Raw genomic sequence first — 10524 nt, 5'->3', positions numbered from 1 at the left:
AAAGGAGTGGAAATAGTGGAGTCTTTTCTTGTTCCTGATTTTAATAGGAAAGCTTCCAGTTTTACTTCATTTAGAAAGTTCTTGACTATGGATATGTTTTATATAGCTTTAATTATGTTGAAATATGTTCCTCCTGTCCAGTTTCCTCTAGGATTCTTAATATAAATATTTGTTGGCTTTTGTCAAAGACCTCTTCTGCACCTATAGAAAGGACCATGTAATTTTTGCCTTTAAGCCTATTTGTATGATTTATTACATTAATGATTTACATATATTGAAGCATCACTACATCACTGTAATAAATCTGTCTTGATCATAGTGCATGATCTTTTTGATGTGTGTGTACATGTCTTGAGGGTATTTTGAGTATTTTTTCATGTGTTCATTGAGGACATGCACATATAGTTTTACTTGGTTTTGGTATTAGAGTGATACCAGCTTCATAAAAGGAATTTGAGAGTTCTCATTCTGTTTATTTTTTAATAATTTAAGTAATATTGGTTGTAGATTTTCTTTGAATGTGTTATAATTTTGCTGTGAATGCATCTGATCCTGTATGTTTTTTAATTAAGAATTTTGTATTTATTGTCACTGGTTGAAAATCTACTACTACCCAGAGGTCCAGTTAAAAAGAAAAAGCTCTTAGTCCACTCAGACTCTACAGTGCAACACAGTATCCTGGAGAGGAGTCAGTCACATAGATGCCTAGGTAGGCAAAATAAAAACAAACACAAAACAGAACACCACCACCAAAAAATCCCATAAATACATGTAATGCCTGCTTTGTTTGTTTCTTTTTAACTTTCCATCAGAGTTATTTCTTCCATGCTAAATGAATATCTGAATAATATATGGAGAATGAGTGCTTGCTACAGCCACCAGAAGTGGAAGATCACTAGAATCAATCCCAAGAACCACTCCCAGCTCCTTGACATGAACATACATCTGTCCCCTCAGGTATTGAGACAACATTGTGCTCTTGAAGTATAATTCCTGCAAGCTGTCTTTAAGATGCATTACACAAAAATTTGAAGATAAGTTATGCTTATAAAGCTGAAGAGTAGAATGAAGCAGGTTAGAAACAAGACTAGAAATCGGCACTTCCTTCCCCAGGTTTATTATATGTCACTTATCTCTGACTGCTGGCCACTTGAACAGTCCATGTATCCGTATCAGCTCTGATACAAACAGCATCTGCTATTGGTTCATTCAACGTTGGATGCTGCACAGCATGGATCAAATCTGACAGAAGACACTGACAGCGCCACTCTTCGCTTCCAATCCCTTGAAGAACAAAGTCCAGCACTGTAGATGAGCAGTAGGTGCCCAGCAGGGATCACCCAAAGTTGGCAATGTTGGGCTGAACACACTGACTTCAAATAACTTTGACCGAGGAAAAGGGATCTCATCCTCTTCTGCCCAGTCTTCTTGCTCTCCTCCTTAGTAACTGCCAGCTCATCTTGTCAGATCATGGCCTGTGTCTTCACTTTCACTATCTCCAAGGACACTATCTGAACTCTCATTCCTTGGAATGTCCCATTCAGTTCCTGTAGCCATTTTTTTCCCCTGAAGTCTCTTTCCCCATGGGGGATAACCATGGAGAGTGTATCTTTTTGTCTTGATGAGGAAAACAGGTTTTACATGAATCATGGTGAACTGTTTCTATATATTTACAAAATTCATTCCTCTCTTTTCTACTTTTTTGTACACAATCTTTTTGGAAACTCTACATACAGCAATATTCTTCAGTGTCTGTACTTGATTTAATTGGAACATCCTCAATAGCCTTGCTTTCAGTTGAGTCATTAAAATATTCATCAAATAAGCTTATGCTTTCTGGGTCTGAATGATTCCTACATGGAAGTTGACCAGGCTCACCAGAAACCACATTCTGTGTGTTAGACTCTCCAGAATGGTCCTTAGATATCTGTCTACTTTCTTGATGCCTCTCAATCACCCCTCTGTCTTCCTTCAATGGTTTGATGCAATGCCTGACAATCTAATCCACTACTGCCTGACACCGAAGTTCTGTATCTGAATCAGGTGACATAGAATCCCCAGTCAAGAAAGTAACTTTTGTCTGAATTACCTCACAAGAAAATGCAGCAGGCACAGTCTTGTCTGGAGGTTTCTTTTCCACAGATATCCCCATGGATCTCATCTCCTTGTCTGTATGACTATCCACATCCTGCAAGCTTGTACTCTGCCATGTTTCTTCTGTTGGCTCTAAGTCTGTCTCTGACAACACACTTTTGTCTAATGGAGCAAATCCTGCACAAACAATGATCTATAACCACCTGTCAAGGCAAGTTCCTAATTTATCTCTATACTGTTTAACATCAACAACATTTTCTTCTTGGCAGCCAGGAAGAGAAATCATTCAGCATTCATCTGAAATTCCTACAATTCCTTAGAGCTGTCTTGACTATCTTCTCTCTGTACTTTGCCTGAGGAGTGGATGACTGCAATATTTACAGTTACAATGAGTTCTTGTCTCCTCAGGCTCTTTAAAAAGCAAACAGCTTTTGTTTCTTTGTATTGTGATGAGCTCGGTACTCTGATTCCTCCACTTCCACTTGCTCTAAGCTGGTAGTAATCACTGTGCCTGGCATGTCAATGGCTTCATTGTCTCTGTTCCCTAAAAGATGAGTTTCCTGAAGTTCAGAGCATCTTATGAAGTAAGTATGAAAGCAAAGAAGCCTCTGCACTATGTCTTGCAATTTGCCAACTACCACAGTCCTCACCAACCATACAGGAAAGTCAATCGTATCATTCAAGTCTCCTGAATCCATTTAGGGCATCAACAATTCGACTGTATGCCAAACTTCTCTGACTGGCATCAGTTGATCTGTGGCTCCATAGCCTGCTCTATTGCACTCTTTAGTTTTTTTCACGTACCTTTCAAACAGGAAAATGTGAAAAAAAAGAACTTATTGAGTTTGTTATTTTCATTTTCATCTTTAGATAATGAAAAGATTACCCCAATTGCAATCTTCTTTTTCCTTTCATTCCTGGGTTAGGTCCACAGCTTTCATCTGACAGATTAAAGCTTTCTTCCATAGACCATCTAGGAAATATCCCATTTTCCAAACTCTTGTCTCGATGAGCCGCAAACGTCGCTGGTAGCTGCTGTCACAGCTTAGGGTAACTGAAGGGTTTGGGGAGGGAAATGGGTTGATAAGGAAGCTGCTAAGAGACAGGGAGCCTGCAAGCCGCTATCTCGGTCCTCGTTCATATCTCTTCTGGGCATGTCCATAGGGTTGCTGTGAAGTATTAAGACTTCCACAGTTGCCGCTGCCAGTTGATACAGTGAAAATCTTGCTAAGTATGAGTTGTGGAGGAGATCTGATGGATTTTTAAGGTGGATCCTTTGTAGCTCATCGCTACTGAGCCAAACATCATCTCTCCAAGCATATTCAATATCAGAAGAGCACCAAGAACCCTGATATTTGGGACACTGATCTTTGACATCAGAAGATAAAGCAATAGAACCATCCAAAAAGGACGAACTGTCTCCTCCAGGCTTTACTTGGCAGCCATTTCCCAAAGACTTTAACTTGAACATCACTAAAGAGTTTTTTTTTTTTTCCCTCAGAACACTAGAGTCAAACAATACATTTCTCCGTCCTCTTTCACAGTCTTGATAAACGGTAAGTTGAATTTAGGTTGGGTCAAACTCTGGGAAGAGCCAACTGAACCCGTGGGCTTCTTGGCCCTGCGCATCCGCCCTGCTCCTCTTGCTGAAGAGCTTCTGTTACAGCGTTGGGCTATGCCGCATTCCCTGGGGTTGCATCGCTGTGCCCTGGCTACGGCCCTGCTCCTAGGGCCTTGCCACCCCCATGGGTGCCTCAAATGTTTAATTTTTACAAATACTCCAGATACCACAGAACCTAATTAATGACACAATTTTCATTAACCTTCAAAACATATCTCTCTATATATTTCAATACATCATTGTCTCTAGGATAGAGATAACTATTTCGTTGGGTTGTATAGTGCATCCTTAAAAAGAGGAAAGGGAGTTAAGATTTTCTTCTGTCACTATTAAGGAAGATTTTAGCCTTTTGGCTTCAGAAGTTATATTAATGCTCCATATAATATATATGTATGTACATATATTTCAATCATATATGTAGATAGAAAATAGATGATAGATTAGATAGATGATAGATGAGAGATGGATAGATAGATGAAAAAGAGAGATAGATGATAGATAGGCAGATAGATAGCTAGATAGCTAGCTAGATGATAGATAGATAGATAGATAGATAGATAGATAGATGACAGATGATAGATGATTACTGTTGGATCAAATTCCAGTGAACCATGATCATTTTTTTCACATCTATCTTCCTATTTGTGTTTATTTTATGTATTCCTGATCATTTAAACATCCAGAACTCACTCTATTAACTTTTTTGCATTCTCCATCATCACTTCAGTGATAAATTTTAATTCTAAAATATTTTCAAAGAATATATTTCATTCCAAATTGCCACAAATTTTAGAGTTCTTCCCTTTATTATTATATATGAATTATCTATTCATAAAATAATTTTTGATTAGTTTAACTCAAACGTTTGCATCTTCCTCTCTGTTACTTTGCAACTGTTGTTCCATTTACTCCAATTTTCTGTCTTCCCTCTTCTCCTCAGCTCAGATGTTTTACTGTACAGAGGCTGACTGTGGCCAGTAATGAAGTTATTTAAAGGGAGCTGGAAAAGAGCATGTGGCATGCTAACACCAAAATGATTAAGTTTTGAATTAATGGATTTTCTACCTACCATTATTTTATGTGCAAAGTAGAACTGCATTCAAACACCACACTGGCCCTTAAAATGCACAATTATTACAGTTGCCTATTTTTTTAAATAAAGAAAAACATTCTGAAAAATGTTATCATTTTATTCTCAACTGCAGAATAATTGTGTTGTATATTTATAATAGATTTTTTTACATCTATTGACTTTAAATAATGTCCCTTATCCTTTACGATACAAAATTTATGACTGTTGATAGTAAGAAAAATACTTATATTTGCAAACTCAGAACTTTTCATTTACTATCCCTTGTTTAATTACTTGTTCAATGTGTTTTCCAAAGTGCTGATTACATACTTCCATTTATCTTCAGTTTTATTTAAATTTCACAGAAGTACTATCTCTCCATTTTACTAGTTTCATGGGTATTATGTACTATCTTGAGACCGAAAATTCCTGTTTGTGGACTATTTAAGCATATCTAAAGATATCCATATCTTTGTTATCTTTCTTGCTGTTTCTGTTGTTTTGTGATAGGTTCTCCCTGTAGCCGTAGCTGATCTAGAACTCACTGTGTAACCAGGCTGATTTTGATCTCACAGAGATCCACATGCATCTGCCTCCTCATTCCCGGTATTAAAGGCTTAAGTCAACATGTCTTAGTTTAATAAATGGACTTTGTAGATATGAAAAATACTAAGACATGAAAATATCCTGAGTTATATTCCTATATAAGAAATGTCTTCAAAATCAATTTAGAAATTTTATTTATTGTTTTAATTTTATGTGTATGAGTGTTTTGCCTACATGTAAGTATGTGTACTACATGTATGCATAGCTCACGGAGACAAGATAAGGGTGCTGGATCCCCTAGAACTGTAGGTGTGGATGGCTGTCAGCCACAATGTCAGTTCAGGGAACTGAACCCAGGTCCTCTGAAAAAACAGAAAGTGCTCTTAACTGCTAACCCATCTCTCTCATATATGATTTTTATTTTATGTGGATGTGTATAATCCTTGCATGTATGTAAGTTCCCCTGTGCCAAGCAATGCCTGCGGAGGTCAGAAGAGGGTGTCAAATACCCTGGAACTGGAGTTATATACAATTATTAGCTGCTATGTGGGTGCTGGGATTTGAACCCAGGTCTTCTACAAGAATAGCCAATGTTCTTAACTACTGAGGCATCTCTCCAACTGCCTTAGTTTATTTATTTTTTTAATAACAGAAAACATGAAAACACAGCAGAGAAAAAATGAAAGATATACTACATGGTGGATTTAAAGATTTCAGTCTTCTGACTGGAAGTCAGGATTTGGTCTCTCAATATTATTCTATTTTAGCATCTTCAGCAATTATTCATTAAAAATTAGTCATTGCTTGTTATTTTCCTAAATAATCATTTCTAAGGAATGACTAATATTAATGCTCTTTTATCATTTTCTTTGTAATTTGGCTTCTATGACATTCATATATTTTTAGATTCTTCTGAAATCAGATATTTTTCCACAAATATACAGTGTCATATTATTTTCTGAAATCCATCATCCCATGTTTTCATGCAAATATATTATTTTCTGATCACTGTTTTTACAACATTTCCAGTTATTTTTGTCATGACACTTAGAAATCATGAGGTTACTATACAAGTTTAATTGAGGATATCTCCTCAAGTGCATATATTTCTGGTTTTATGTACATTTTACATTTTACTTGAAAATAAAGAAAATGTTGTTAAAACTGAAAATGTTGTATTTAAGTTTATTGTTTTTGTTCCCTACAACTTTGTGAAACTATAATCCTAAATTATGAGGAAATTTCCTCTCTAAATATATGTTCTAAGTAATTTGTTTTTTAAAGTTTTATTTCAATTTTCTCCATGCAAATAAGCAGACAGAATTAAAATTTGCAAATAATTGTAGAAATATCTTTAAAAATCCTTGAAAATAAAGACATGAAATATTGGGAATGGAAAGGTGTAAGCAGTGTGTAAAAGTGAAGATAAGAGAAATGACAGTTTGGGAGGTTTAACTAGAACAAATGAGATAAACATTCATATGGGTATCCACTATCTTTTAACCAAATTACAAAAGTACAATTTATATAAATAAAGAGTTTGAAAGGCCATGCACTAAGCTTCCTATCTTGTGCCACTTGTGGGATACCTCCCAAACAATCTGGATTCTTGTCTTTCCTCTTGGTTGCCCACCAGAATTAGGTAACATGACCTTATTGCTGAAGACACCACACATGTGGGTTGTATGACGTGGAAAAATCAAGACAGAGGTGAAGCCTAAGTGCCTTCTCTACCGGGTAGTTTTCACAGTTCTGGAAAATGGTTTTCAGTTTTCTGGGGAAGAAAAAGGAACAACAGTCTTATTCAGCTGTAAATCCAACAAACCAAAAGAACAATCTGTAGGAGAGAGGTCTCCATTTGTGTGGTACTGGCACTACTGGTATTGGGTAACCAACCTTACAGGATTTTAAACCTACACGCCACCAGGGAATGTATGTCTAATTTTAGGATTCTCATTATTTACAAAAAGAAAGAAACTTAACAGGAGAATTCAGGGGACCTACGGTGAGGTTGAACACTAGCATTTACTGAATTGGCAGGGTGTCAAATAGCCTTCTAAATATTTATATTTATATTCTCAAACAGAAGCTACTCTCAGACTTAATCAGAGAAGTCTCTCTTTTCAGTGAACAGTGGTGAATGCAGGGTCTCATGGCAGTACAAGTTGCCGAGCTAGGTGATGAATTTGTGCTCAGTCTAAGCAAGTCATTTATAACATCCACTGTAAAACTTAGAAAACAGTAGTGAAGAGGGCACGTGTATAAGGAAGAAGTTGGAGAAAATGATGTATTCTGGGCAAGACAAGCTATTGTAATAATGAACTCACAGCAGTTGTGGATGTCTGCACTGGATATCCAAAACAATGAGGTCAGTAGTGCTTAGGTATAGATTGGGGAAGTGCTCAGGAGGTCCTATCACTAGATGCTGAACTATTGGCTACTGTAAGTTTCAGAGAGAGGCAGAAACATTGACTTTAATTTTTTACCTTATGTTGACACCACAAAACTCCAATAGATAGTTCCAATTCAATGGTCAAATTGATTATACTAAATCTGTCATAAAAGTAAACAAAAAATAATGAATCTTAGACAGCACTCATATGGCAGATGGGAGTGATAGAGATAGGAGGGTGATAAAGGACAGTGGGAGGAGAGAATAATCAGAAAGCTCTACATATATGTACAAAATTGCCAAAAAACAAACTTATTAATAAAACACACTAAATAAAATTTCTTTCTATTATCTTCTATTTGCCTTGGGTAATATGACTTGAATCTCTGCAGTCTCAACATATTATCTGACTTCTTTAAAAATTATTTATTTAATAACCACATGGTGAGAAGAAGCATTTCACTATAGCATTAACATATTCAAAAACAATTTCCAGAGCAAACATGAACCTCTTTCAAAATTGGCTGTAATTTTTAGGATCACAATCGAATTAATACAGTTATACAATACTGAACCCAATATAAATTCTATAAAATGAGGTTTTAATCTTTAAACCAGATCTCCATTTCATTTTGGCTCAGTAGTTAAGAACACTGGTTGATCTTGCAGAAGACCCGGGTTCAAACCCCAGTACCCACATGGCAGCTAACAACTGTCCATAAGTCCAGTTCCAGGGGATCAGATGGCCTCTTCTGTCATCCACAAGCATTGCAAGACATGGGTGCACTTACCTACTTGTAGGCAATGCACTCATACACATAAAATAAATTAAAAAAAATATTTTTAAAATACTGTTTCATACAGGGAAAACTAATTTTTAATGCTACAAACACTTAGACATTTGATTATTACTAGTCACAATTGGTTACTTTCTGTGATTCTTGGCACCTGAGCATGGATATAGTCATCAGGTAGATTTCAATGATAATGTTTTTATCTCTACTAATTTACATGAAGCAAATTTTTATGCTTCTTACTCAAATATAACTCACTTTTTTATTTGTTGATTTTTTTGTGTATTTCTTTCAGAACATACCAAACAATCTTATTCATCTATATACCCACGTCCCAAATGGCACCCCCCATAGCCATCCCACCCCCACTGTCATCCATGTTACTGTACACTGAGTGGTTCGTGTCCCCAGCTGTTCCCCAGTGCTTGTCCATCCACTGAATCTAGTCAGCCAATCTAGAGTTTCTTATTTTAGGAAGATCAGCTTTGCACATCTAGCAGCAGTTGCCAATATTCTTTTAGATAAGATTGGGGTCTGCTGTTCATTGTCCCAGTAATTCTATGCTGGGTTACTGCCTGGTAGTCTCTTGGGCCACCCTGGCCAACAACTCAAAGGAAGGTACCTCCTGTCTGGCATTGTTTATTGTAATGCAGCCTTTAGCTATGCACATGGACTCATAAGAATTATTTTGATCCCTTTAATCTTTGGTTATACTTTCCTTTTGGGTGTTTAAGACCATACAGTTGGCCCAGATAAACCAACTTATTTTCCCTCTTAAGATTTTTTGAGGGTCCGTCCTTCAGGGGTCACATGGGCTTGGGAGGAGCCCCTGGCTCCTTTCTTTTATCACTTCCATCTATGTCAAGATAAGTCAAAGGTCCTGCTGAACTGTGGCTGGCTTCACTCTGAAGCATGGAGGAAATGTTTCCTCAAAGTATGTCTGTTACACATCCAAGAAAGTTAGTTCCACCAGTCTTAGTTTTAATTAGCACGTGCTATGTAGGTAAAGCTTGGGCAAAAACAAGACTTTCTCAGATAAACCTTGCCTAGACATATATTATATTCCTTGGGCTACTTGTATGTATAAATTTTCAGTAGGTTGTTCGATTAATATGGTTCCCTCTTTTTTTTTTTTTAAGTAGCTAGGCATTATGTATCTCTTGCATTGTCAAACACTTCCTCCATGATTTCCCCATTTAAAGTGCCCACAATTTTCCCAGTTCTCCTTTAATAATTCCCTTCTCATATGTTCCCACCTCTCTTGAGCTCCTTCTTTCCCTTTATCCCCAATGATCCTTGTATAACCCTCCCTCTTCCTTCCATTTATAATAATCCGTTTATCCATATCTCCCCTATTAATGCCTGATTGCTACTGTTCTCTTTCAGATTCTTCCCTTTCCTTTACCTCCCTGTTTCCTTTCCATTATCCTGGTTCCTGTAGTTATATCTGGATACATACTCACTTATAAGAATTTTATTCTAGGATGCACATATTGGGCAGAACATATGTCATTTTTTTTGTTTGTTTTTTTGTTTGTTTTTCTAAGTCTGTGTTACTTCACTTAGTATATAGCAGTTTCAAGTTCCATCCATTTACCTGCAAATTTCGTGATTTCTTCTTTCTTTACTGCTGAGTAAAATGCCATTATATAAATGAGCCACATTTTCATTATCCACTTGTCACTTGAGGGACACTTAGGTTGCTTCCATCTCTTAGCTATTGTGTAAAGAGCAGCAACAAACATGGATATACAAGTGTCTCTGCAATAGGATGCATTCTTTGGGTATATGCCAAGAAGTGGTATAACTGGGTCAAATGATAGGTTCTTTGGAGTTTTTTAAGAGTTCTTTGAATTGCTTTCCATAGGGGTTGAACAAGTTTGCAATCCCACCAGCAGTGGATGAGCGTTCCCCTTTCTCCACATTCTCTCCAACATTTGGTATTATTTGCTCTCTTGATCTTACCCAGTCTGACTGGGGTAAGGTGATACCTTAGGGTGGTTTT

The 10524-nt window shown here is 36.8% G+C and overlaps 1 pseudogene; it reads right to left on the bottom strand.

Moving 5' to 3' along the window:
• Positions 1–828: 828 nt before the first annotated feature.
• LOC103746834 overlaps positions 829–10524 on the bottom strand; it is a 35537-nt pseudogene continuing 25841 nt past the window's right edge.

Source organism: Nannospalax galili, unplaced genomic scaffold (assembly GCF_000622305.1).
Source record: "Nannospalax galili isolate Female #2095 unplaced genomic scaffold, S.galili_v1.0 scaffold140, whole genome shotgun sequence".
NCBI classification, from domain to species: Eukaryota; Metazoa; Chordata; class Mammalia; order Rodentia; family Spalacidae; genus Nannospalax; species Nannospalax galili.
The sequence above is the reverse complement of the archived record's forward strand: the minus strand, read 5'-3'. Positions and strand labels throughout refer to the sequence as shown.